At 31.6% G+C, this 27,954-nt stretch overlaps 1 pseudogene; it reads right to left on the minus strand.

The window, feature by feature from the left end:
• Positions 1-5,910: 5,910 nt before the first annotated feature.
• Positions 5,911-27,954, minus strand: part of LOC134712563 (choline-phosphate cytidylyltransferase B-like) — a 33,847-nt pseudogene continuing 11,803 nt past the window's right edge.

The following is a 27,954-nucleotide window of genomic DNA, read 5'->3' on the forward strand; positions in this document are numbered from 1 at the left end:
GCTTTTCCCATCACTTTGGGTCCGGTGTCCGTCGTCCGTCGTCGTTAACTTTTACAAAAATCTTCTCCTCTGAAACAACTGGGCTAAATTAAACCAAACTTGGCCATAATCATCATTGGGGTATTTAGTTTAAATAATGTGTGGTGTGACCCGCCAACCAATCAAGATGGCCGCCACAGCTAAAAATAGAACATAGGGGGTAAAATGCCGTTTTTGGCTTATAACTCAAAAACCAAAGCATTTATAGCAATTCTGACAAGAAGTAGTTTGTATTGGTATATATCTTAGTCAACAGTAACACGATCTGCATATTGACCCTATTAGCAGATGTCGAGAAAACAGGTTATGACAGACAACATTTACACTATGCAATCATTGAATTTTCATAAACAAAATATAATTGGCCTATTGCTGATAATATCCGAGAAACAGACTAGTCCATTAAAACTTAATATTAACTAATACACCATAAAAAGGCAAGGTCAGAGGAACCCTGCCAGACAGACATGCATGCACATCATACAATTATACCCTACACCTATTTCTCCGATACTGGCCACTATAGTTGGTGTATAGAACGATTATAAGGTGTACATGTCCGTCTGGCAGGGTTTATATGATCTGAACCTCAATTCTATGTTTTTTTTGTACAATGTTTAGTATAATATTTGTGGTTTGGTCTATCTTAGATATTATAATCAATGGTAATTTTTATTTGGTGTTTGGGACTATCGTTAGATTTGCATGTCTGTCTGGTCGGATTCATATGACCTTGACCTCATTTTCCTAGTTGATTTGTCAATAAATCTTCGTAATTTTGTCAGTTTATCCAGAGATATATGTCTCTGGTTTATCCAATACTATAAGCAATATGTCAGCTATTTGTGTCTTGTAGAATTATTGTAAGGAACACATGTATGTCTGGCGGTGTCCTTATGACCTTGACCTCATTGTCATTGTTCATTTGTCAATGTTTAGTTTTCGTAATGTTGTCAGTTTATCCAATACTATAAGCAATATGTCAACAATTTGTGTCTTGTGGAATGATAGTAAGGAACACATGTATGTCTGGTAGTGTCCATATGACCTTGACCTCATTGTTCATTGTCAATGTTTTCGTAATTTCGTCAGTTTATCCAATACTATAAGCAATAGGTCAACTATCTTTGTTGTTTGGAATTATTGTAAGGTACACATGTCTCTCTGGCGAGTTCCATATGACCATGACCTCATTTTCATGATTCCTTGGTCAGTGTCAGTAAGATTTTGTGGTATGACTGTTCTCAGACATAATTAGCGAAATAATTGTTAAATGTACATGTTAGTCTAACAATTTTCATCAGACCTTGACCTCATTTTCATGGTTTATTGATCAAAGTCTTTGTGGTTTGGTCTATTCCATCTAAACTAATAGCAATAACGCACCTATATTTGGTACACAGAATCATTGTATGGTGTACATGTCCAACTGTCAGGCACAAACTTAGCATTACCAATTGGAGCATAAAATCAAGGTCTAGGTCATATGAAACTTGTCAGTAGGACACCTTAATATAAACATTCCATGCACCAAATATAGTTGACCTGATGATTATAGTATCTGAGATACAGACTTGATCCCTGATCAAGGTCAAGTGAACCCTTCCTAATGGACATGTAAACATGTGAACCCACATATCAAATATAGTTATCCTGTTACTAATGATAAGTGAGTATTTCACTTGACAATTTCATTTTCAAGCAGTCACTGAACCATGAAAATATGGTCAAGGATAATGGACATATGACAGAAGAAAACTTCCTACTACAAGGTATGAAGTATTGTGGAAGTATCCAGGTCTTCTACTTTCTGAATTATAAAGCTTTAGCCTTTATAGTATATATAGTTTGGTAAATATCACTAATGAGCCTCCAATTGAGAACACAAAAGTTGTGTGTATACAAAAAATATCTGTGTAGTGATATTGGACATGTTTCTATTTTTTACAAGTGACTGAGCTTAACCATTTGTGTTGATTTTGAAAGTAGAGGACCATAGAATAAATGTGTAAAAACAATGAATTTATTGAATGTATTTAATGTATTATAATTTTTAAAGAACTTATTGTGTGAAAAATGAAATGTTTTACAAAGAAGAGCCACATCTTGAAAGCATTTTCGGGTGTACTATTTATTGAAAAATGAATCACACTTCGTACAAAAAAAAATAACCTCACATGTGAAAATGTCTCAGCTTCTAAAAGAGCCATCATTCATATCCAAGATTATGATACGGACTGAGGTACAGAAGAAAATGTTACCATTACCGCCTATGGAGAAACAATTGCACACAGTTAACATCATCATCACACTAGATAATCCCTATGTCATTCAATGACTTTCTTCACTCACAGACAATTCATAAATTGCACCCGAGCTTTCTTAATCATATTTTTAGTGTGGTATACTACTTTTTGACAAATTATAGAAAACTTCATTAGATATAACTCAGTTTGAAAGCTGCAGACATCTTAATTCTTTACCTTTTTCAACTGAACCAAATCAATACTTTACATAAATGTTCATGACCCATTTTTCTTTTAAATTAAATGATGAACAAGATATGAAATTTTCAAAAAATTCAAAGCAAATCTTGTGTGTGGCAACATTGCTGCTAAGTAAAAGTGCTTTTCTACATTGGTTAGAGGTATAGAGGGAGGGTTGAGATCTCACAAACATGTTTAACCCTGCCGCATTTTTGCGCCTGTCCCAAGTCAGGAGCCTCTGGCCTTTGTTAGTCTTGTAATATTTTAATTTTAGTTTCTTGTGTACAATTTGGAAATTAGTATGGCGTTCATTATCACTGAACTAGTATATATTTGTTTAGGGGCCAGCTGAAGGACGCCTCCGGGTGCAGGAATTTCTCGCTACATTGAAGACCTGTTGGTGACCTTCTGCTGTTGTTTTTTATTTGGTCGGGTTGTTGTCTCTTTGAAACATTCCCCATTTCCAATCTCAATTTTATTGTATATCTAAATTGACCATTTTGAATCAATAATTGCTTCTGATGGTCAAGATTATAACAAATTGAAATTTAATAAAGGAGGCTCTAAGCATCATTATTTATATTAAGGTATCACAGGTGATTAAAGATGGAACTAGATTTACTAATAGTTTCAGTGAGACCCTTTGTGGCAGATTTCCATCAAGTTTATAATCTTATCAACACAAGTTGAAATTAAGTGTGTTCAGGGTTTCTCAATTATGAAACTTGATTAAATGTTACCTTGCAGTGTCATTAAAAAGAACATTTTAAAAGTGACTGACTAGAATCAGGATCAATAGTTCTGATTCATTTTTTATTTTATTATTTTTTTTAATTTTTAACCGGATTTTTGTAACAAAAATGTCAGTTATTGATTTGGGAATGTACCGCGGAAGGTCGGGAGGGCGGCAATCAAATGTTGTCCGTGCATTAACTCATGAACCGTTCAACCAAAGCTTTTAAAATTTTATTATGTTGTTACTGACAACTAAATGAAGATCAAGTTCAATAATGGTGATTTTGACTTTTACCGTTCAGGATTTATGGTTCTTGAAAGATTGAAAAATGGAGTTTCCAGTTGTGTCCGTGCATTTACACATGAACTGTTCTACCAAAGCTTCCCAAATTTTAATATGTTGTTTCTGATGACAAAATGGAGGTCAAGTTCAATAATGACTATTTTGACTTTTACCGTTCAGGAGTTATGGTTCTTAAAAGATTGAAAAATGGTGTTTCCAGTCGTGTCCATGCATTTTCTCATGAACCATTCAACCAAAGCTTTTGAAATTTTAATATGTTGTTACTGATGACAAAATAGAAGTCAAGTTCAATAATGACGATTTTGACTTTTACCATTCAGGAGTTATGGTTCTTGAAAGATCGTAAAATGGCGTTTCCATTCACGTTGTTGCATTTACTCATGAACCATTCAATCTAAGCTTTTTAAATTTTAATGTGTTGATACTGATGACAAAATGGAGGTTAAATTTGATATTGACGATTTTCACTTTCACCATTCATCAGTAATGGTTCTTGTGATATTGCCAGGTCACAAATAAATGTTAATAAATCCGGTTTGCTGTCGTTGTGACAGCCTCTTGTTTTGTTTTTTATTTAAACTGCTTACTGAAAAGTTGAATAAAACAATATAACAGGCTTACACATTTCTGAGCAGACTTTTGAATAATTAATGTTGATAGCAACAGATTATTTTATCCATCTTGGTTGGTAGGCTGGATTGTGGGACACATGCTTTCAACTAGTAAATTGGCACAGATGTTTCAGAAGATTTTTGTTAATATAACAAACATCATTGATGTAGACGGGCAACTGAAACAAAGTGATGAGAATAACTAATTTGGCCCACTTTGCATGGTGTGCTAAAAAACAATGATAAAAAACTAGAGGCTATAAAGAGCCTGTGTGGCTCACCTTGGTCTATGTGCATATTAAATGAAGGACACAGATGGATTCATGACAAAATTTGGTGATGGTGATGTGTTTGTGGATTTTTCTTTACTGAATATTCTTGTTGCTTACAATTATCTCTATCTATAATGAACTTGGCCAAGTAGTTACAGTGAAAAATATTTGTTAAATTTTACAAAATTTATGAAAATTGTTAAAATTTGACTATAAGGCCACGGTTTTTTAATTTGTTGGTTTACGGATTTTCTCCATGAAAAAGTCGGGTCGGTCGGTCGGAAAAAAAAAGAAAAAAAAAAGATCTTTCAAGACAGAAAACTGATATGTAAAATAAAAATATATTTCACCTTCCTAATAATATGTTTGTCATACTATTTTTTCATCAATCTTAAATTTTAGTTTGATGAAATATTATTGCTCAGCTGTAAACATCGCATGACATTGTCTAATAATTTCCCGTAGTAAAAAGGGAGTGTACACTGACACAGACGAAGAAAAACAGATTCACGTCAGTTATTTGACTTAGCTTTTAATCAAAACTTGGTGAAAAATAATAAGCACGAAAACTGATAAAGGAAAAAAAAAGTAAAAACGTCGTACGAAAATAAGTTTCAACACACGTGTCAAAAACCTTATAGACTCGTCCACTGGAAAAATGAGAATATCAGGTTAATTAATCTGTTGTCATGCATTCCCGTTTTTTATCCAAATGAACGATATTTTTTTTTATCTATAAAACAAGAAAACAAATGATTTGTTAAAATTCAGTATTTTAACTTGATGTCTTGAACACCTGTCCACATTTGGACAAGTCTATTTATGGGTGTGTTTGGATATAAACCTGAGGCGGCCTATGGTTACCCATAGGAACCTATGGTTTGATATTTTGTGTATAAAATATCAAACCATAGGTACCTATGGGTAACCATAGGCCGCCTCAGGCGTATATCCAAACACACCCTATGTGAGAACATGCATCTTACGGACTGGTGACAAATAAGGGAAACGAACTTATTGTGTAATTGGTTTTAAACACAGGTTTCGTTCCGCAAAATTATTTGCGCAAACGACATTTCAAGGTCATTAATAATTGATTTGTCTATTTTTAGAAACGTAAACTGAAAGTTTCATTTTTCACAACAGATAGTGTCATCACTTCTGTTAGTGATTAATGCATTTCATTTCATAAAAAAAGTATATTTTAATTATTTTTCAGGGATAATGCATTTGTTAGGGTCGGCGAGAATAAAAAAAAGCCTGAAAATTCGATTTTATTTTTATTTTGGAAATCGGAAAAATCGGGTCGGCGGATCCGTAAACCAACAAATTAAAAAATCCTGGCCTAAAGAATGTGTCACAAGAATGATGACAAAAAAAGACAAAAGTGATGACTATGTGCTAAAACTTTTTCACATGATATGAGAAATTTGTAAACTGTTCTTCATAAATAACAGATAAAAAATTGTGATAAGGCTTTATTTAAAAAAATAGCATTTTCCTAACAAACATAAACTGATATTGCACATGATAGGAATAGACTGAAATATGCAAATGAAATAACTTAAAACAATTGAGGCATGTTCTGACAATCAATACTTTAGAAAACAAATGAATCCATTTTATTATTATACAGTTTTAAATTAAAGTTTTTCAAAGATTTACATGTGTTGTTGAAATGATTTAATTTGAAAGCCTAAATGTGAAATAATCACATATTTGATCTTTTGAATAAAGTATGAAACTTTTAAAATTCCTTATTTTGAGAACAATGATTACTACCTCAATAGTAAAATACTAAGTCTTCAGGAAATGAAAGAAAATAAAAATATAAAATAACTGACTTTTATAAGTTACAAAACTTTTAGAACAAAAGATTTTACATTATTAGATGTTACATTAAAAAGTTGTACATGTAATACCAAATGGATAAAAATGCTTTACTGATTATTTTAAATCTGATGTTAAAAGTCTTTAAGATCAATTTTTACAATTTTTCACAAAAACTTTACATTATTAATGATCCAACAATCATTTTATTGACTAAACACAGTTGACTAATTATAACTAAAAATGACTAGTCATGAAAACTTAACATTGTTCAATGGATCATGAAAGTTGGGTCAAGGTACAATGAATCATGTCATATAGATATGTACACCTTAGAATAACTTTGTACACTATATCATAAACGGCAGTACAAATGTAGTAGAACAAATGTAATTCAAATGGCACATGTATCTGATAAAGCAGTATAAATAATATGTAAATAATATAAGGAATACTGTAATTATATTTACCAACAAACTCAAATTACAACACAAAATTAATTTAGAAATTTGTAAAAAAAAAAAAATTAATAAGAGCTTTGAGAAGTTTCCACATGGCTATAAATCTTTATTTAATGCTAAATTGACTGTAATTTTTGAAGGCACTTTTAACAAAGCCCAATGCGAGATACTGTGTATTTATTTACAGTTTACTAACATTAAGATTTATAAACACTGACCTTTTTGTTAGATGTCTATAAAAACATTTTTCATTCATTTGAAATTAAAAGAGTTGGTGTAGATAGCAATGATAGTATATGCTTTTTTCTATTTTTTTAATAAATTTTATAACTTAAGTTCTGTCACTTAAACTGAATTCAAACTCTATGTTGTTATAGCAGGAGTCACACTCTTACTTGGAATATATATTGCTGAGTTCATCAACACAAACAATAAATGTAACAGTTTAGGAATAACAATTAAAAATTTATAAATATCTAATAAAAAAATCTTAAAAATCAACGACATAAATTATATAAATTACAATGTAATAGTATAAATACTTATATATTTTCTGTTTCTTTACAACATAAAACCTTTTATAATTTTCATGTGATTTCAGAGGTTATCTTTCTTGCTTCACTGCCTGCATATTTTTAAGTCATGGTTTACATTTCACCACCAAAGACAATTCAAATTTAAGCACAAAGAACCATAAATAATACACAAAACAAATATAGTAGACTGATAGTTCAAATCTTTATCTCAACATTTTTACAGATTTGAACCTAGACAATAAATACTGATTTGAATATAACCATAATAATTATAATGTAAAATAAAATAGATAAAGATACATTTACTTCATAAAAACACTGCAAGAAAAGAACATTATTGTTTGATTCATTCAATATAATTCATGAAATGATTTAGACTTCTTAAAGATATTCCACTTCTGTCGACAGAAATGTAGAAAGCAAGCCAACATTTAGTACTCATCAAAAACAACTGGCTCTTATGGATTTCTTAATCTTAAAGGAGATCAAAATGGATGATAAAAGGAAAGAAAAGTATTGTTATGAAATGTTAATAATGATGAGGCAATGATAGATATAAAAATTTGATAAAACACATATTAAAATTTATATAACATATTGTATACCAAGTATATCTTTATCTTTGGTCCATTAACGCTAGTCTCTAATCTTTAAGATCCCATAGTCCCCTATTTCCAAAAACATCTTTTGTACTAAACTAATAACAAATTAGATAAATTCCTATCAAAATAACAACATACAATCCTGGCAAGATACAACTATCGGACTAACAATCAATGTTTGTTGTGTACCAGCAATATCCATATAACAATACAATTATACATTAAACACTTTCATGCTCCATTTCTTCATCATAATTAGAACAAGTAGCACCAACAACAGGGGATCTAGTTCTACCTCTTTTGGATGGGGGACTCTGTGATGGAGGGGACTGTGATGAAGCTTCAAGGTATTCATCATCATCATCATCATCATCCTCATTCTCCTCGTCTTCATCACTTGCCCCAGGGACAGGACTAGCAGGAGGTGATATGGCTAGTTTTACTTTCTCTGTATTTTCTGCTATCCAAGAGGTCTGAAAAGATGAAAACATAGGTTTCATATGAGTTAGTTTTATAGAAAATTCAAACTATCAAATGATTGTGTATAATTGATTTAAAGTTATTATGCAAAGTGTAGTTGACTATTTAAACTTTTTGAAAGAATGAACACACTGAAATGCTTAACTGATCATCAGTTAAGTTTAGGTTGAAAGTAGTCTCACTAGAGATATCCCAAAAACTTGATCAACGAGTTCTTGCTCAGAACATGAATACATACTTAGATCCTCTAAAGAGTTAGTCACCCACCTGCATCTTCAACAATAGCCATTTTTTATAAAAATCATCATGAAAAGGCAGTAACTCTTAAAGAGAGCTAACAGACAATTACAAATGTGTAGATCTTGTCCTGCTTATCATTTTAACTTTTAAAAGTTTCTATCTACATTTGTATCTATTACACTTTTCAAGATAATTGGCAACACCTCTCAAATGATGATCATGTATACCTTTCAATCATTTTATATACTATTTTTTAAGCTTACTACTTGTATATCTTAGAAACTGGCTTCATTTCAAATACTTAATGTTCATCACTGTACCATGAAATTAGGTTAAGGTCAGGTTATTCATATATTGTGTTTATGTGTTACATTCTACAATTGACAGACAAAACAAAAGAAGATTTGAAATTGACCAAGACTTAGCAGATGAAAAACCTAAATTGATCTTGGATGCATTTTCGTTTGTATACTTTTAGTTGTTTTCATCTACAAAATACTCGAGAGTCTCTTAAACAACACTTACTATTCTTCCATCTTTTCCAAACATTTCTAAAAAGTTACCAATGAATTCTTTCGACTTATCTTCCCATTTATCAATGAATTCTTTTCCTTTATCTTTTATAGTGTTGTACTTTCCTGCTAAAATTATTTTTTTCTCCTATAAAAATAAACATTAAATGAATTGTTTAGAAATGTTATATTCCCTGTAGAATGTAACTAAAAGATGATGTACAATATGTTTATATCCTTACAAGTTTGTACCATATCTGCCCTGGTTTGATCCAAAAACTCCCATATCTGACAGAGTTTTAGCCGAGGTCTGAATGTGTCAATGTTTATTACTTGGGTGTATATGGAAAATGTCATGTATATGACGAAATCATCAAGGTACAAAAAATCCTGTTTATAATTAATTTTTTTATACATTTTATGCAGTAACAGTTTTTGTAATACTTCATGAATGATGGACAACCTTAAAAGAAGCTCGATCTTGTATTTTTATATGCAAATAAGAAATTGGATAAAAGGAAATGATGAGGTGAAGTTGTGAAAGAAAGAATACAGGGATACATTTCCCAATGATTGAGATTCATTCCATGAAGTGTTTACTCATCATCCTAAACTGTACATTCACAAATGCTTGGAAATTCAAAGACAGTAACAAACATTTACAAAAGAGAAATCATTGGAAATCAAACTGATTTCTTTGTCCTTAAAATATTCGAAAAAGTTAACTTTTTGGTTGAGGATTTTCTATCAATTTCCCCAAAACTATGTTTTTTTAATATAAAACCCTTCAAAAGTCCCTGTCTTGCATCTATTAACCACAGCATGTTAATAAAAAACATGTTTGGTCACTTGTTGAATACCTATCTATATTTGAATTCTTGGATTACTTATTTTATAATATTTACCCTCATGTAGCTAACATTGAGCTCTTTAGCACTATATCCTCTACTTAGATTTCTTCTGACATATACATCATAATCTTTAATAATTCTGGCTATGATATCTGTTGTTGATATCCCTTCTGTTCTCTCTGTAGGCAAAAACCTGAAACCAGTTCAAAACAAAGTCAATAAGATTTTAATTACTTATGGTGGTACCCTACACCTTGACTAAGATTATTTTGGCTTGTTTACTTTTCATAAAGTTTTGACAAAATATTTACTTTGACACTTTGACAAAATATAAAAATTCAAAAACTTGAACCACACACTTTATCAGAAAAAAATAAATTGGATATATAGCAGTTTGGAAATATAAACACCAACTTTGATCATTGGGAAGCTTAAAAATTACTTTTAAACAATAGAACATGATTAAAATGCTCAGCTAATTTTAATAAGAGTTATCTCCCTGTAGTGTTATGTACCACCTTGGAATCAAAGTACACATGTATTCACATTCTTGCGAATTAAAATATACAAATAGTGAATCCTAAATCATATTATTCCTTAATAAGAAATTATACAGATTATGATTTTTTTTTATGAATTGTATCATAAAGAGACTATTAACAGGCTATTATTTGAACTTGGAATTATTTTTACTTTATATGAAATTGCATAATTTCTTGTGTTTGAAATTTTTGATAAATTCCATCTTTATTCTGTTTTGAGCAGTGCATAAAACTTTCCACACAATGTATTTTGTATAGATAGTGTTGTGCGCGGCACAGCACATTCTATTGAAAATGTGCTATCTTCTTTGTAATAGAAAGTGTTGTGCACGGCACAGAACATTATAATAAAGAATAAATATGGAATTCATTAAAGATTTAATGAACAAGAAATAATGCAAATTCCATAATTAAAAATAGTTCCAAGTTCAGATAATAGCCTGTTAATTACTCTATGTACATAAAACTTACATCCCTCTTTCTTTAATAATAGCATACACATCATCTGAACCTATAGCACCATATGGAATTTCATCATGGGCAACAAAGTCTATCTGTAAAATAGTACAAAAAAATCAGTTTACTTTATCACATAAATTTACTCAGAAAAAATAGCTTTTTGGAAAACTTTCAGAACCAAACCAAGAATGTGGGACAGCTGCATAGGAAATGTCAATCATTGTTTCATATGTCACAATGAAAATGGCTTATTAGTTAGATATAGGAAGATGTGGTGTGAGTGTTTACTAACAGTGGTCATGTGAATCCTTCTAAAAATTATTTCCATACAACAAATGACAAATAAAAAAGAAAAGTTTACATTCTTCATAAAATTTTAAATTGCCTCAGTTTGTACAAACCCATTGCAGTCAAATAATTTAATCCTCACGTGCTATTTTTACATGCATGTTGGAAAAAAACTGCCTGTAGAGTATATGTTGTGTGAGTAAAAATGTATGTAAGTGATTATAATGGCAGCGATGCTTTTCTTCTGATATCATTTTTAATAAAGGTATTCTTTTCACCAAATATAATTGACCTTTTGCTTAAATTAACTGAGAAATAGACCAAATCACTAAAAACTTATAATGATCAATGAACAGTAAAAATGAAATCCAGGCCAGAAAAACCTTGCATTCGGCAATAAATAAATTTGGTGTATTTACTGTCTTCTGATTGGTTAAAATTATTAGTTTTATTTTCAATGTTGTCAATTTTTATGGCGACACGCCCACTCTGACATTGTGTATTCATACGCCAACAAGTGTGTATGTTGTTATTGTAAATATTAATAATATAAAAAAGTTCTTTGAGCCTTACTTTTGATGTAAATTTATTTATAATGAATGGCAATTATTTATTTTGATTTTATTGAACCATAAAACTAATTTTTGACTCCTCACATTTTACATAATCCGCTTCACGGATTATTCAATGTGAAGAGTCAAAAATTAGTTTTATGGTTCAATAAATTCAAAATAGATAATAGCCATTCATTAAATAAACATTGAAAACCAGACAACAACCTAAGTCTACAATCACACCTTGTGGTAATCTAAAAATTTATCAGTTAGAGTCCATGGAGCGTCTGTAACTAACTCATCCACATAACTGGCAATGTCGTATAGCTTCATATCTTTCTTTTTCGTCCATTACTGTTCTTCCCTTCATCTTTTGAGTCAATTCACCATTACACACTGTAAAAGGAAATATAAAATGTTTACTAATTTTTTTTTATTCTTAAACTTTTTTTTAGAATTTAATTATCTGTATTTAATACAGGCTTTGTTTTCTTTATGGAATTTATGCCAATTTTTATATATTCAAAACATTTTAATTCTATTGGTGGAGGAAACTCATAGACTTAACACTTTCACTACTGAATTTATTTTTTCCGCGGGTTTCTGTGGCCGAGGCAAATTTGCACGCTCAGATTCCCCAGCCTGAATTAATTTCGTGACCGGTGCTTCAAGAAAAGTTGCAACTTGAAAAACGTGCTCTAACTCGAGAACGCAGTCTCAGATCGCCTAAACAACTGATACAGAAGTTCGTAAGGTTGCTCTGTAAAAGATTTTCCAAGTTAATTAAAATTAAAACAAAGAATAATGTATTTACAATGCTTGAAAGATCGGTTTTTGTTACCTTGTTAGCTCAATGTTGCCAAAATGTCGACATTCGGATGTACTTGTTTACGTTAAAAATGTGTTTAAACGGATAATATTCAGCAAATCATTATAACCGAGTCTTCTTATTTATCTTATCACTCGTTTTTGTAATTTAAACATCGTCTATAACAAAACCGAAGCTTTTTATCTCTCATAAATTGACAGTCTGACTTTTCGTTTCCGACCGCCATTTGTATTGATGAAAAGACAACTCTGTCAATCGACGAACGACTACTCGTTTTCAAAGTGATAGATCATCCTTTACGATCATATACGGATACCACGGATACGTTGTTGATATTGTAAACACTGGTTTTAAAGAGTGTTATTAAACAAACAAGATATGTTTGTTGTTTCATTTTCCCTGGTAAACAGTGCAATACTTAATAAAAAAAAAAAATCTGCAAAAAAAATAATTGTTGGTTCAATCAGACATATATACGTCTCTGGTTCAATTAGTCCATGCTGCATATTTTAGAAGAATAAAAAAGCAGAATATAGTTGGTCATGATTATCTTTTTATAAGTAGATAAAACAAAATGGACGAATTAATTTACCAGGGTCAACCATTATAATTATATACAAGTACTTTTGTAGTTGGTCTTTTTTTTCAATGGTTTGGCGTTTTTCAACTTCCTCTATTACCAATGTACAACAGCTTTGTTCTAGATTTTCTGATTGTGTAATTTGAAAAACCTTTAATCACTGAGTATATACAATATATTAAATTACTATTTTAATTATGATAGATACTTTAGAAAAGTTATATATATAAAACATTGTAATTATGTGAAGAATGATCACTTATAACACAATGAATTTCTACTCTCATTACATATGTTCACATATCTGTCATATGTTTCATCCTTTCTTGATAATTCAGTGCAGTTTAATTTTTCCCATATCAAGTCACAACACTTAAGATTGTTTTTAAATTAAGCAATATCTTTCCATTTATATAATCAGTATTACAATTAACTAAGAGAATTTGATAACTAAATTATGAACTTTCAACAATAAAATTTTAACAAACAACAAGAACAAATTTAATACAGCAAACTTGACTTTTCTCTTTATTGTTCCAGTTTGAAGGCATGTGTGTGAACTTATGTCTAGTAATGGCCTTCCCCTGCTTACCCAAGCACAAAATATATATGTATCAATCCTTTTTACCAGCAAACAAGACAACTGAAGAAATTTTAGGTTGGATGAATGGTAAATAATAATTATGTAGGCAGTACAAATTTAACTATCCCAAGTAAAATGAAACATACTTTTTTGAGCCATTGCAAGGTTTTTTTTATAATAACAATAATAAAAGATGTATTGGTCAGCCACCCCTGTTCAAAGTGTACTGTAGTCAACAATGGCAAAGAGGTAGTTTTAAAACCTCTTATCTTGCAAACTGGCAAACATTTATTACACATTTAACTTGACCAATATATATATTATATTCAACAAGACATTTGTTTTGATCTTTAGTGTTTAAACTAATGAAACAACAGGTTTAATATCACAGAAAGGATCAACATTTTGTTCACATAATCAAGTTTCATTTACCATGATGGTTAGAGAAATGAAGGTACCATAAAATATGGGTATACCTATCCCTAATCATTGAACAAGAAAATATTGAGGTGACCATTATTGGATCTGTTAACCAACATAACTTAGTAAATGGTATGCAAGACCAAGAAATGCTTTCGTTTCTGATTTGTAGCTTCAAGGCATTTTTATTGTCATTTAGCCTTTGCCTTTGTAGTGAATATGAAAATAGGGAGATGAGGTATGATTGCCAATAAGACAACTATCCAACAAAGTTCAAATACACTGGATGTAAGCAATTAAAGACAATCAATTATAGCCTTCATCAATGAGAAAAAAAACATAATGTAAAGTCAGCTATAAAAGTCCCCCCAGACATGGGAAATATGAAACAATTCGACTAAGAAAAATAACTGTCTATATATATATAGCTACATGTACTTGATTACAAAACAATTAATCTGAAATGAAAATGACAGAAATGAACAACAACCAGTGACTGTGAACTACATGCTCCTGACTTGGGACAGGCACATAATGAGTGTGCCAGGGTTAAACGTTTTTGTTAGCGCTCAATCTTTCCCCTGGGATAGTGTCATAACAGCACCTATAAAAATCAGGGGAAAGCTTAAAAATATCAGTTTTGTTAATTTAGAATGCATTCAAGAAAAGGATTGTCCATATAAAGTTGCCTGAAATGATCTGACACCTCCTTTTCAGCACCCATGACATGACTTAACCCAGTATTCCCACAAGGAGCAAATATATATGTGAAGACCTTTTTCAACACTACTAATCTCATTGGTTGTGCCACCAATCACCACCATCTCCTCACCAATTAATATTAACCTCCTGCTCCCCTTTGTCTTTCTCATTTATATTTGACTCACTATAGCCCTCACTATCATCTTTCCCCTGCCAATTCTGAACCATTCCCCATAAAGTCCGGCATTAATTATATCAGTTTCACTGAACTTGCAAATTTTAGTTTCGTCTGACAACATTTTCACACTGCAATACTAGCAGACGAAGTTTCGCTTCCTAAACTACTTTCAATTTTGTGCATTGTTCTCCCGTACATTCACAGTCCTATCCGCTTATTTCACCCGATACTCAATCAAAGTGTATGTGTCACTCGAGTACCAGCATTTCAAAGCCATATCTCTGTTCCCTCGAAATCGAGAATTGTTTTTGTAGCAAAGCCATGAACGCGAAAAACTTACTTGTCTCTTTCCGATTTGTGGGGGGAATCAAAGGCTTTAAAAAGATCGCCATCATATGTATTTAAGATATATTGAACCATTTATTTTTATTATATAGTTCAAACTACCTAAGAATTATAAAGGGCCTCATCAAAACAGAGAAAACAGCTGTACTTTAACTCCTCGTTATCGAGAGAAGCCATTTTGAAACCCCACATGACCTCAAAACGTGTTTCCGGTTCTAATTTTAGAAAATAAAATTTTCCGATTTGATTTATTTACCTTTCACGATGTTTTTAATGCTGTTAAAGAACTGAAATAATACCCTCAGATAACGTAGATTTTAATTGAAACATCGATTTCAACTGTTAAGAACGGTAAATAGCGAAAAATTGCGGCTTTTGTTGGGACAACATTTATGTATCCTGAAAGATACACTCGCCCTGCGCATCGTGTATCCTCAAGGATACACCCGCCCTGCGCATTGTGTATCCTCAAGGATACACTCGCCGCGAAAGGGTTAAGAAAGACAGAAATGTGTGACCAAGTATACATTTGAGGACAACAGCAATTACATTTTTGCTGACTAAAGAGTTTTTGTTGGCATTTTTCATTATTGAACAGTTTTTGTTGACATATATTCAAGTGTTCTTGTTGTGAAATTTCATAACTAAAGTGTTTTGCTAGTGAGACCAATCTGGCTGTGCTAACTAGACTTAAATTAAATATATGCTGCTTCTTTACCTACTACATGACATTTATGAGTAAGAGTGAAAACTGGTCAACTTGGTCTTAGATTACAGTAATAATTTTGAGTAGTGTGATTTGTCTTTCTCCACACCTTGTGAGCCACCCTATTAGAAACTGATTCAATCAATTGTTATCATATCCAGATGTGAAATGTTTTTGAATTTACTCTGAAGAGTCCAATTTCTGGACTCAATGTAAAATTGTAAATACTGGTATTGATATTTTGTTTTGAAGGTTTGTTTATGTTTTATAGTCTATTCCTTTTACCATGGTGGATTATGTGTGATGTTGCCCTTTCATTGACAACCATATACTATTTATCTCCCTTGATTTAAATTAATAAAAATGTGGATTTTATTTATTCATTTTATTATGCTTTACCTCCTGCTGACCTTAAATTAGGTTTTGAATTGGAAATTCTACACAAGGGTTCTTATTTGGCCCTGAAAAAAGTGAACTGACACTTTTAGCTTGTATCAGACTATTCATTGTTTTGTTAAATAAGCCTTGGTTAAGCAACCAACAATCTATCATTCAATCTAATTTCTAATGTGTATGTGCTTCACTTTTTCACTTTTTTATTGTTAGCATATTGCGCCACTTCTGTTACTGAAAGTGTAATTATGTCTTACCACCAACAATAAGATATGAATTAGGTATAGCTATTTTTGTCTGCATAAGTTGTCTAGCATGACCAGAATGGAACATATCATAGATGCCATCTGCGTAGATTCTTACTCGTCTGGGAGCTACAAAATAATGAAACATTTACTTTTTTTCATACTTATTAGCCTGATAATAAGGTTTTTGATTATTTGGTTTTATTTGTATAACACTTCAAACCATGTTCTAATATGACTTTCGTCTTTAGATTTGGGTACAAAGCCATGTTCTAATTAGAATAGAACACAGGATGCACATGATTGACGTCACAATTGAAATTGCAACGTCAGATGAATTTTAAACATCGCCAGAGATCAAAATGGACATGTTTGATGGTGTTGCTCGCTAGGAAATTAAATAAATACATTTTAATAGTAAGTTTAAATGTTTCTGTTCTTTTTTTTTATAGATAAATTGCTGATTTTCTTTAACGTTATTGGTTCATCAAATCAAAATGGTGACATTTCGAGTGTCTACTATAGGTGACCGCTTCGAAGTACAAAAGTTCAAAATAGTCCTATTAGAATCGAAATAATTCTATCATGCCATGCTCAATGCTCATTTTAACATGGGTATCATATTTGTAACTGCATAATCAAGTGAAATAACTGTTCTAGAAACAGATATGTTACAGTTACTGGCACAACAGTACACATTTCTAGGAGGTTATTAGAATGACTTCAAATATGGAAAGCTGTAATGGTGATCTAAATGTAGAATTTGGTTCACTGTTGACCTAAAAATTACTTCATCAAGAAAATGTTTCAACGTAACCAGCTGAACATGACACTGTCTGTCCTGCACAAATAATCACATGTGTTTATGTTCACTGAAACCAAGCAATTAGTTTAAACATATTTATTTATAGTGGATTGGGAAACAAGTTTTGCAACTTATATTAATCCCTTTCCACTTTGCGGGTGCGAGTGCTGCCTTGTAGCGGCATTAGCCTGCTCTTTTTCGAAATCTACAAGGGTGTCTTTAACATGCGAGAGATATGACTCTCTCTTAACACGGGTCAGCCATTTATCGTCCCCTTCCGACAGACTATCATCGTTTCCTCGAGACCATACTCGCAAATGGTGTCAAGGGAGAGCCGAAAATTAGTTCCTGAAATTTTCATCCCAGACGGGAATCGAACTAGGAACCTTTGTGTTAGCAGTCCAATGCACCAAGCAATTGGGGTCAAACCCTATTTTGGCATATATATTAGAAAGTTTAAACTGTAATGTATAAGTGTGTTTTCTTGTTTAGTGAACTTCAAAATCTGGGATATAACCTATTTTGCATATATCTTAGAAATTTCACATCATAATAACCTTTTATGTTTATGTATTATTAAATACACCTTCTTATCCAACTGATTCAGACCCAAATTTTAACCTGGTGCAGGACAAGCAAACAAAAGGATTATAGGTAAAAGTAGTATGTTGAGATCATAGAATTTTATAAAATTACCTTTGCCTGCCTTAGCATCATCCAAACTAATTTTGATTGAGTAATCTATCTGATCTCTTTCTTTTTGGGCATCTTCATCTGCACTCCTGGGGGCTGGTCCGCAGACTTGCTGTTAATAGATAAACGAAAAATATTTCAATGGAAAACATTTTAAAACTCAATTTTAAAATTCTCTATACAACAATATATAATTTTTAATACATATTAGGAGCTTAATGTTCACTTGTTTAGTCTTATTTTATCTTCTGTTTTCTCTCGTAGTATACTCATACTAGTCATACATTGACCTGACCTCTATCATATTTGTCTCCTATCATACTAATTGACTAACCTACAGGTAATTATATCTTTGTCTCATTGTATACTCATACATTGACCTTACTCATATCTTATTTGTCTAATAATTATATACTAAAACATTGACCTAGACTATCTGTTTTGTCTCAAATAGCCCTAAATATTTAATTATTCATAGTTATTTATAAGCACAACAAAGGGGCATAACTCTGGAATTGACAATAAACCAGGATGCCCCACTAATATATGCATCTGATGAAGCATGTAGAGGAGTTGTGTACAAAAAAGGGCAAACTAAATAATATAAAATTTTCATAAGCTCAGGCAAATTCTTGAATTATACAAAGGAAAAATACATCTTCTGTACTGCTTAGTTGACAAATGAAAAATTCTTAAATAATCTGTTATTGTACTAATTCAGGACTCAAAAAAATAGATCTGAACGATGCACAGATGGAATCTTTAAACTTCCCATATTTTTTGCACATGTAGTGGGATATTGGGAAGGGAAGGGGGTATAATCACCACAAGACTTGAATTTTAGTAAAGTGCTTTTTTACAATGGACATTGACCTGCACTCAAGTTAAATTAGAACAGTAATGGGTCAATGTATTAGTGCACTATGTGATGAAAAAAGATAAAACAAGTCCATGGTCCACTTTATTGTACTACTACTTGTAAATATATCACCACAACAAAGGTATTTGACCTAGTTATCTATCCTGCTTACCTGGTTTATCTTATATTATGTAACTCAATCGATTTGTCTTACATACATGTATAAAGGAAGGAATTTTGGATTTTTGAAATTGAATCAACCTTTCACTGAAGTTAGTTCTTTAGTTGATGTATCTGATAAATAGTCTACATTAAACAAAAGAATACAATCATTTATCAAATCTTTTTAGTGGCTCAAAGTGGACATGAACAAAAATATAAAGGCTAAAAGCATATGATTTTGTAATGCTTCATTCTTTAGGACAAATAGGCCATCACTGTACATAATAGTTTAGGACAAATAGGCCATCACTGTACATAATTGTTTAGGACAAATAGGCCATCACAGTACATAATTGTTTTGGACAAATAGGCCATCACTGTACATAATTGTTTAGGACAAATAGGCCATCACTGTACATAATTGTTTAGGACAAATAGGCCATCACTGTACATAATTGTTTAGGACAAATAGGCCATCACTGTATTGTTTAGGACAAATAGGCCATCACTGTACATAATTGTTTAGGACAAATAGGCCATCACTGTATTGTTTAGGACAAATAGTCCATCACTGTACATAATTGTTTAGGACAAATAGGCCATCACTGTACATAATTGTTTATGACAAATAGGCCATCACTGTATTGTTTAGGACAAATAGGCCATCACTGTACATAATTGTTTAGGACAAATAGGCCATCACAGTACATAATTGTTTAGGACAAATAGGCCATCACTGTACATAATTGTTCATCATGCAAACACATTGATTTTGAGGGATACATTAAAAATACAATTAAAGTAGTGTTGTCAAATCATACACTTTTGCCTAACCGGTTACTCGGATAATCGTTCGACCGATTAACCGGTTAACCGGTAGTTTTAAGTTGTCGTTCGAAAGCCTTTTCAATAGTACCATACATGTACACATAGTTATAAGATGTGGTATAAGTGTCAATTTGACAACCTTTCATCCAAGTCATAATACTACGATTAAAGAATTGAAGTTTGTCCTTTGGCATTATAAGGCTTTATCTTACATTGATCTTTTAATGTAGTCCCTTAGTTTGCATTTCACAAGTTTTAAGGTAGCATTTCGTTTAAAGAAAGACTAAACCTTGCACTACTGAGGTCACACATTTAGATGTTTACACAACATTAGATCAAAAACGAAATAATGAACTAATTAGTAAAATTGAATCGCATTTCTGATTTAAAGTTATTGTTAAAAACACATGTTTACCAATCATGTTTCTTTAAGCTCCTGCCCCGAGGTCTAATTAATTTCACGTATTTAGGATCAACAATAGCAGTCAATATACTGGGCATTTGATCTGTCAAATAAATAACCACGACGACAATTTAAAAAAAAACATAATTATTAATGATTTCCATGCAAATTTATATCAAAACTATCAAAATTGAAAAAAAGTCCTGTTAACCGGTTAGCGTTTTTGGTATTCGGTATTCGGTCGTTTGACCGGTTAACAGGTTAACCGTTGACAACACTAAATTAAAGTAATAAAAGCAAAAATTGATGGTAAGCATTTTTTTGAGAGACCTAACTAATCACCTGGTTATACTTTTGTTTTTCTCATTCTTGTCAAGGGGCCACAATCAGATGTCTGATTATTCTGTCACTGTGTGATAGCTAAAATGCTACATACAGCCTTACAGGTGCTTTCCCAAACACAGTGATTTTTTCTATTTTGTATGGCAAGCTTTAAAGCAGTGGTAAGGCATTCCATTCTCGAAAGGAGTTTGGAATGAAAATTGACATGTTCCTTATGTCAGTCCTATAAAGGGACAGGATAAATAATGTGACTAAGCTATACACACCAAGCAGACCCAGATGATATACAAATATTGATTATCACCTTCTAACAATGACTTAAATAATAATGATTTATATGCAAAACACTTATTTATCATGATGATTGATCGACCCTTTTGACAAAAAATCAAATATAAAGCACAAAAAAAAAATCACAAAAAAAGTTTAAAAAAAAATAAAAGCTTCTAACTGACCTGGTTATTATTCATTTCCAACACTGGTTTGGATGACATATTAAAACTGAAAACACTATCCTCCACAGATAACTCCATTATCAATTGTATATACAGAAATGATCATGGTTCAACCATTGTGAATCATACTCACCCCTAATCAGATAACTTACTTTTTGCCACCCAAGGGTACAATTGGTCAAGTACATGTATGATAATTGATGATCACTTTCCTAACATGTGGATCAGTAAACTTACATTTATTATTGACTAAAATATGGAAACATATGGTAAGGACAAATACCTATAAAATTACACATACATATATATAAATATACTATAATTCAATATCCGACATGTGGTGCAGGAAACATTCAGTTTTTGTTAAAGATCATGAATTTGAACAACACTTTGACATTTATTCCAGTTGTATGAAGCAAATAAAATTGAAATTTGGGTAGAGCAGTTTTGGGGTTAGCAATTTAACACATCTGAAATTAAATTCTTTTAAAGTTTTTTAACTTCTAAATTCGGTTCAAAGGTAAATACAATAGTTTGACCTAGTATTGAATTTCAATTTTTTACTTCATAACAACTCAGCTCTCATTTTCAGAGTCAAATAATAAATTACAATGTAACTATATGCGTGACCTGACAAAAAGTTCATGAGTCAATCTTCTCTCACTTGATTAAATTCATTGTCCTGTTCAATAATAGATTTTTTTATACAATAATAGGCCAAATAGATTTTTTTTTATAGTAGTTTAGATTAGACAAAAAAATAAATCTGTGACAAGGTATATGAAATTTTTTAAGTAATAATATGGACAACGTAAACAGTAGATTAAAAAAAATCAACAGCCTTTCAAAGTATGTTTTTTTTCAGAATGAAATTGCTGTTATTTTCAACGAAAACTTCCAACGCAAGGTAATTAATGCATGCACTGGCTTAGAACTATAATATAAACTAGAGGCTCTCAAGTGCCTGTAACGCTCACCTGACTTTACTTGGGTTTTTGAAATCATATATTGAAGACAAAATTACAACACTAGGCCAGCACCTCAAAAGGAAAGGAACAAACATGTTTGGTTTAATTCCATTCAGTGGTTCTCTGAAAGAAGTCAAGTATGCATTTCCCATAGGGTTCTATGTTCAACTAAGTCCCCCGTTGGCCGCAATCTTGGATGATGGGTCGGCTACAAAGTAACAACACTTGGTCAGTTCCTCATAAGGAACATTCATGCTATGTTTGGTTTAATTCTATTCAGTGGTTCTCTAGAAGAAGTTCAAAATGTAAAAAGTTAACGACGACGACGACACGGACAACGATGATGGACAACAGACGGCAAGTGTTGAGAAGAGCTAACTTGGCCCTTCGGGCCAGGTCAGCTAAAATAAGAAGATGTGGTGTGATTGTCAATGGGACAACTCTCTACATGAGACCAAATGACACAGCCATTAACAACTATAGTTTAGTATACCCTATATGCTCATATCTATTATAAGGCACAAATGAAGACAATATATATAGTGTTGCCGACAACCAAGTAAGCATAGTGGAATTTATCAATTATTTACATACATGTATCTTAATATATGTAAACATATGAAAAAACAATAACCACAATTACTCTTAATAACAAAATCATGAAATATACTATTAGGTACAGCTTAGCTAGAATAATGTTAACCTTATACAAACAAGAGCTATAATAATGTAAACCTTATACAAACAAGAGCTATGATATGTAAACTGAATAAATGAATAACTCGATCATGAACCACCAGCCAGGAACAATAAAACAAACCCAATAAGGGGATAAACTGGAAACCTTGGTCCAACCTGATGCCACAAGTCGTCTCAGGAGACACTCAGATGTGTATTGTTTTAAAAACATATAAACACAGGTATCATAGTATATTCACAATATGAATCGAACTTGAATGTTGCCCTGTCTGAAGCAGGCTAGAAAGTGATAATCTCAGGGAAGAAGTTTCCTGCTATAAAGTTAAGCATGTGTCTCATACCTAGTAAAATAAACTTATAAAACTTAACGGTAATGCTAGCACCATACAAACAATAATTTCTCTCTGTACTAATGAATCATGAGAATTTATACTTATACATGTATGACTTTCAACAATAAGCAAAGTCCATATGGCATAATCAACTAAACACATAAATTTTACCATCATTTGTCACTACAAAAAAAGAAAATGAATGAAAAAACATTAGTTATTTAAGAAAATTGCTTAATTAGTGCTAGACTTTAGTGGAACCATAAAAATATGGTCCTCAAACTTCTTGCAATTCTGTAAGCTTGTGTTATTGAAGAAGCTTTTTAGGAATAATTTTCTAATAGCAAAGTTTTTATGAGGAAAAGTCACAAAAAATAAATATTTAGTGGGTTCCATTTAGTGTTACTTTCCCCACTTTGAATAACTGAAGCTTGTTTATTTCAAATACAATTGAACACTCTGGATATAGTTTGATTGATTGATTGATTGATTGTACTACATTGTGTTGGTATATGTCCTTAGGCAAATATCTCATGTATAGATTGTTCAACAAACCTGTTTTTGATATAACTGTTTAAAAATTAATACAGGACACAACAGACACAATAGCAATGTCTGAAGGCTACCATTGGAAAGTCAAGACAGTTACTGTCAGTGATTAAAGCCTTCTGGCCTCATGGGAAAAGGCTTATCCTCAACTTCTTTAAAGAGAAATATCCCTAAATGAACATACCTACAAAATTACCCAGCAATTAAAAAATAATTGTACCATGGAAGGGTGTGTGGTGCTTTCCCTCTCCTTATAATATAAGCAGAAATGTCAATGTTTTGGTAAGGGAAACTTAAAAAGCACCCACAAAAAGCATGCTGGCACTACTTCATGCCTTAAAAAGAATAATTGTAAGTTTGATTAAATTCTGTGCAGTTGTTTACATGGCATTATGCATGAAGCCTGACATGAACTACGACTAAAATGCAAGATAGCATAAGTGATACTTATGTCACAACAGCTTTACCGACTATGGGAATAGAGCAATAAAATGTTACTCCCATCTAGATCTTATAATCATCTCAAAAGGCCTGAGAACACAGCTATTTTGTAGTGCATTTCTTTTAGACAATAAATTCAACATGCAGTTCTTCTAAGTATAAGGCCTTTCAAGGAAACTGTTGTAAAATGTTACAATAGACCAAAAACAATATGTTACGATAGGCCTAAAACAGTAAATAAGTGCCACAACTCAAAAAAAAAATATCTAAGAGGAAAATGATTAAAGAAAAGGTCAACTGAAAATGATTTCAAAAAATTAAAAAAAAACTATACCAATAAAATATGGATTAAGTCTTTACTGGCAATGTTGCACAAATTGTTCCTTAAACAACGGAGAAAAGTCTATTATGAACTTTGAAGTACATGTATATAGAAATATGAAATGTAAACTGAAAATAAATAAATTCTGTTAATACATTCAACTGTGAAGTTTCCACAAACTGGGTTGAAACTGTAGGAGCTATTAAATGACACAAAAAGGTACTGTCTTTTGAAAGTTTTGCAGGAAAATAAATAAGTCCCCATGTGTAAAAAAATCAAAAAAAATATCCACTTTCCCCATGCAGATCTGCCTGTCATCATACTTTAAGTATAACTTGTGCAACCTGACTAAAACTTGTCAACTTTAAATGGTGTTACAGTATGGTCAACTACAAAAACTAACAAATATTCTCATGGAATATGAAATATATGGTATCAAGAGAGTTGATGTCATTATTCAAGTGAATTTATAATTATTATAAAATAAGCAATAAAAAAAAAATCCAAAATGAAATATAAATTGTTTGTAATGTAAATAAAGACAAGAATATACTTACGGGGAAGGATGATGGCATAGATAAATCTGTTAAAAGCAGATGATTTCTATGTGATTATTTTGCTGAAAGCCCTGTTAACTTTTTAATTTGAAAAACAAATAATTTTCTGACAATATAGACCAGAATCAAAGGGTATTTATTTGATACTTAACATTTGATTTGTCACATGGTTATTTTTATAAAATATTTCAATCTTCAATGTAATTTCTCACATACACCTATTAAGTGAATTCTCTATGACCTTGCTGGTTGCTACATTTGTAAAGTTTTCAATCAAGTAGTCTCTACAATGTGCACTTTAAGTAGCATGTAGTATTAGTAAGGTTATGTATTACCCCATTCTTTTACAGTCTTATTCATATTGAAAACTAGAGGCTCTAAAGAGCCTGTGTGGCTCACCTTGGTCTATGTGATTATTAAACAAAGGACACAGATGGATTCATGACAATTGTGTTTTGGTGATGGTTTGTAGATCTTACTTTACTAAACATTCTTGCTGCTTACAATTATCTCTATCTATAATGAACTTGGCCCAGAAGTTTCAGTGGATAATGTTAGTGAAAATCTACAAATGAAAATTGTTAAAAATTGACTATGAAGGGCAATAACTCCTAAGGGGTCAATTGACCATTTTGGTCATGTTGACTTATTTCTAGATCTTACTTTGCTGTACATTATTGCTCTATACAGTTTATCTCTATCTGTAATAATATTCAAGATAATAACAAAAAAAACAGCAAAATTTCCTTAAAATGACCAATTCAGGGGCAGCAACCTAACAACTGGTTATCAGATTCATCTGAAAATTCCAGGGCAGGTAAATTTTGACCTCATCAACAATTTCACTACCTGTCAGATTTGCTCTAAATGCTTTGGTTTTTGAGTTATAAGCCAAGAACTGCATTTTACCCCTATGTTCTACTTTTAGCCATGGCTGCCATCATAGTTGGTTGGCTGAGTTACAGGACACATTTTTTTAAACAAAATACCCCAATGATGATTGTGGCCAAGTTTGGTTTAATTTGGACCAGTAGTTTCAGAGGAGAAGATTTTTCTAAAAGATTACTAAGATTTACGAAAAAATGGTTAAAAATTGACTATAAAGGGCAATAACTCCTAAAGGGGTCAACTTGGTCAGTTGACTTGTTTGTAATTCTTACTTTGCTGAACATTATTGCTGTTTAAAACAGTTTATCTCTATCTTTAATAATATTCAAGATAATAACAAAAAAAAGCAAAATTTCTTTAAAATTACCAATTCAGGGGCAGCAACCTAACAACTGGTTATCAGATGCATATGAAAATTCCAGGGCAGGTAGATTTTGACCTCATCAACAATTTCACTACCTGTCAGAATTGTTCTAACTGCTTTGGTTTTTGAGTTATAAGCCAAACTGCATTTTACCCCTATGTTCTACTTTTAGCCATCCGCGCCATCATAGTTGGTTGGCGGAGTTACAGGACACATTTTTTAAAACTAAATACCCCAATGATGATTGTGGCCAAGTTTGGTTTAATTTGGACCAGTAGTTTCAGAGGAGAAGATTTTTCTAAAAGATTACTAAGATATACAAAAAATGGTTAAAAATTTACTATAAAGGGCAATAACTCCTAAATGGGTCAAGTTACCATTTGGTCATGTTGACTTGTTTGTAAATCTTACTTTGCTGAACTTTATTGCTGTTTACAGTTTATCTCTTATCTATAATAATATTCAAGGTAATAACCAATCAAAGAGCTGATAGCTCTGAAGTGGAAGAAGGTGAATAAAAGGTAACTTGAATTACCATAAAAGCAGCCCCACTTACCCAGGCTGCTTTGTTCCATTATCGTTAAAATGTATTTTTTTTTCTTCAAACAAGAAAAGGTCATAAGTACATGGATTTCCCATCCGTACAATCATTTTCTATGTTCAGTTGACTATGAAAATTAGGTAAAATCTTTAATTTGGCAGTAAAATTAAGAAGATCATATCAAGAGGAACACATGTGTACTAAGTTTCAAGTTGATTGGATTTCAACTTCATCAAAAACTACCTCGACCATAAACTTTATAACCAGAAGAAGGACGGACGGACAGACAAGAAAACATATTGCCCATAAATGGAGCATAAAAATAGTAAGACTTGTTACATACCCGCCAACTTTTGAAAGTTCCCATATGGGTTTTTACTGCACAACAACAATTTTAAAGGTTACAATTTTAAGCAACGTATTTTGCAAGATCTGGATTGTCTAGAAAAAGTGTCATATTTGTATGATGAACTTACATGCCTTTTCCTTAAGTCTGTTTGCATGATTCTAGTTATATATTAAATCCGTAGAAAAAATATACATGTAGCTAGCAGACCAGGGTTTATTTTCCAGATTAAGAATATTAGATGCTTGTTGAAATCTCCAATTTTGAATTATGCACAAAGATGGACCTTTAACAGTTTGGGAACAACACTCCAAATGAGGGTAACCTAACTGGAAGATCATCACAACCCACTGTAAAAAATGAGCACAAAAAAAGTCATTTATATTCATATTATTTGATGAAACTTTTCCCCAAGAACTATGCATCTATTAAGTACTGAATGGTCAAAACATCATGTTTTTTTATCGACATGAATTTTGTCGTAAATGTAACCAAATGATGTAGAAATTGTGTTTTTTCTTCAAATTTCCAACAAATTGTAATGTTTATAGTTCCCTTATTGCCTCTCTATTTGAATAAAATAAAATAATAAGAAGAATCTGTTTCTTGTTTTGTTT

The sequence above is a fragment of the Mytilus trossulus genome, chromosome 3 (genome assembly GCF_036588685.1).
Source record: "Mytilus trossulus isolate FHL-02 chromosome 3, PNRI_Mtr1.1.1.hap1, whole genome shotgun sequence".
Taxonomy (NCBI): domain Eukaryota; kingdom Metazoa; phylum Mollusca; class Bivalvia; order Mytilida; family Mytilidae; genus Mytilus; species Mytilus trossulus.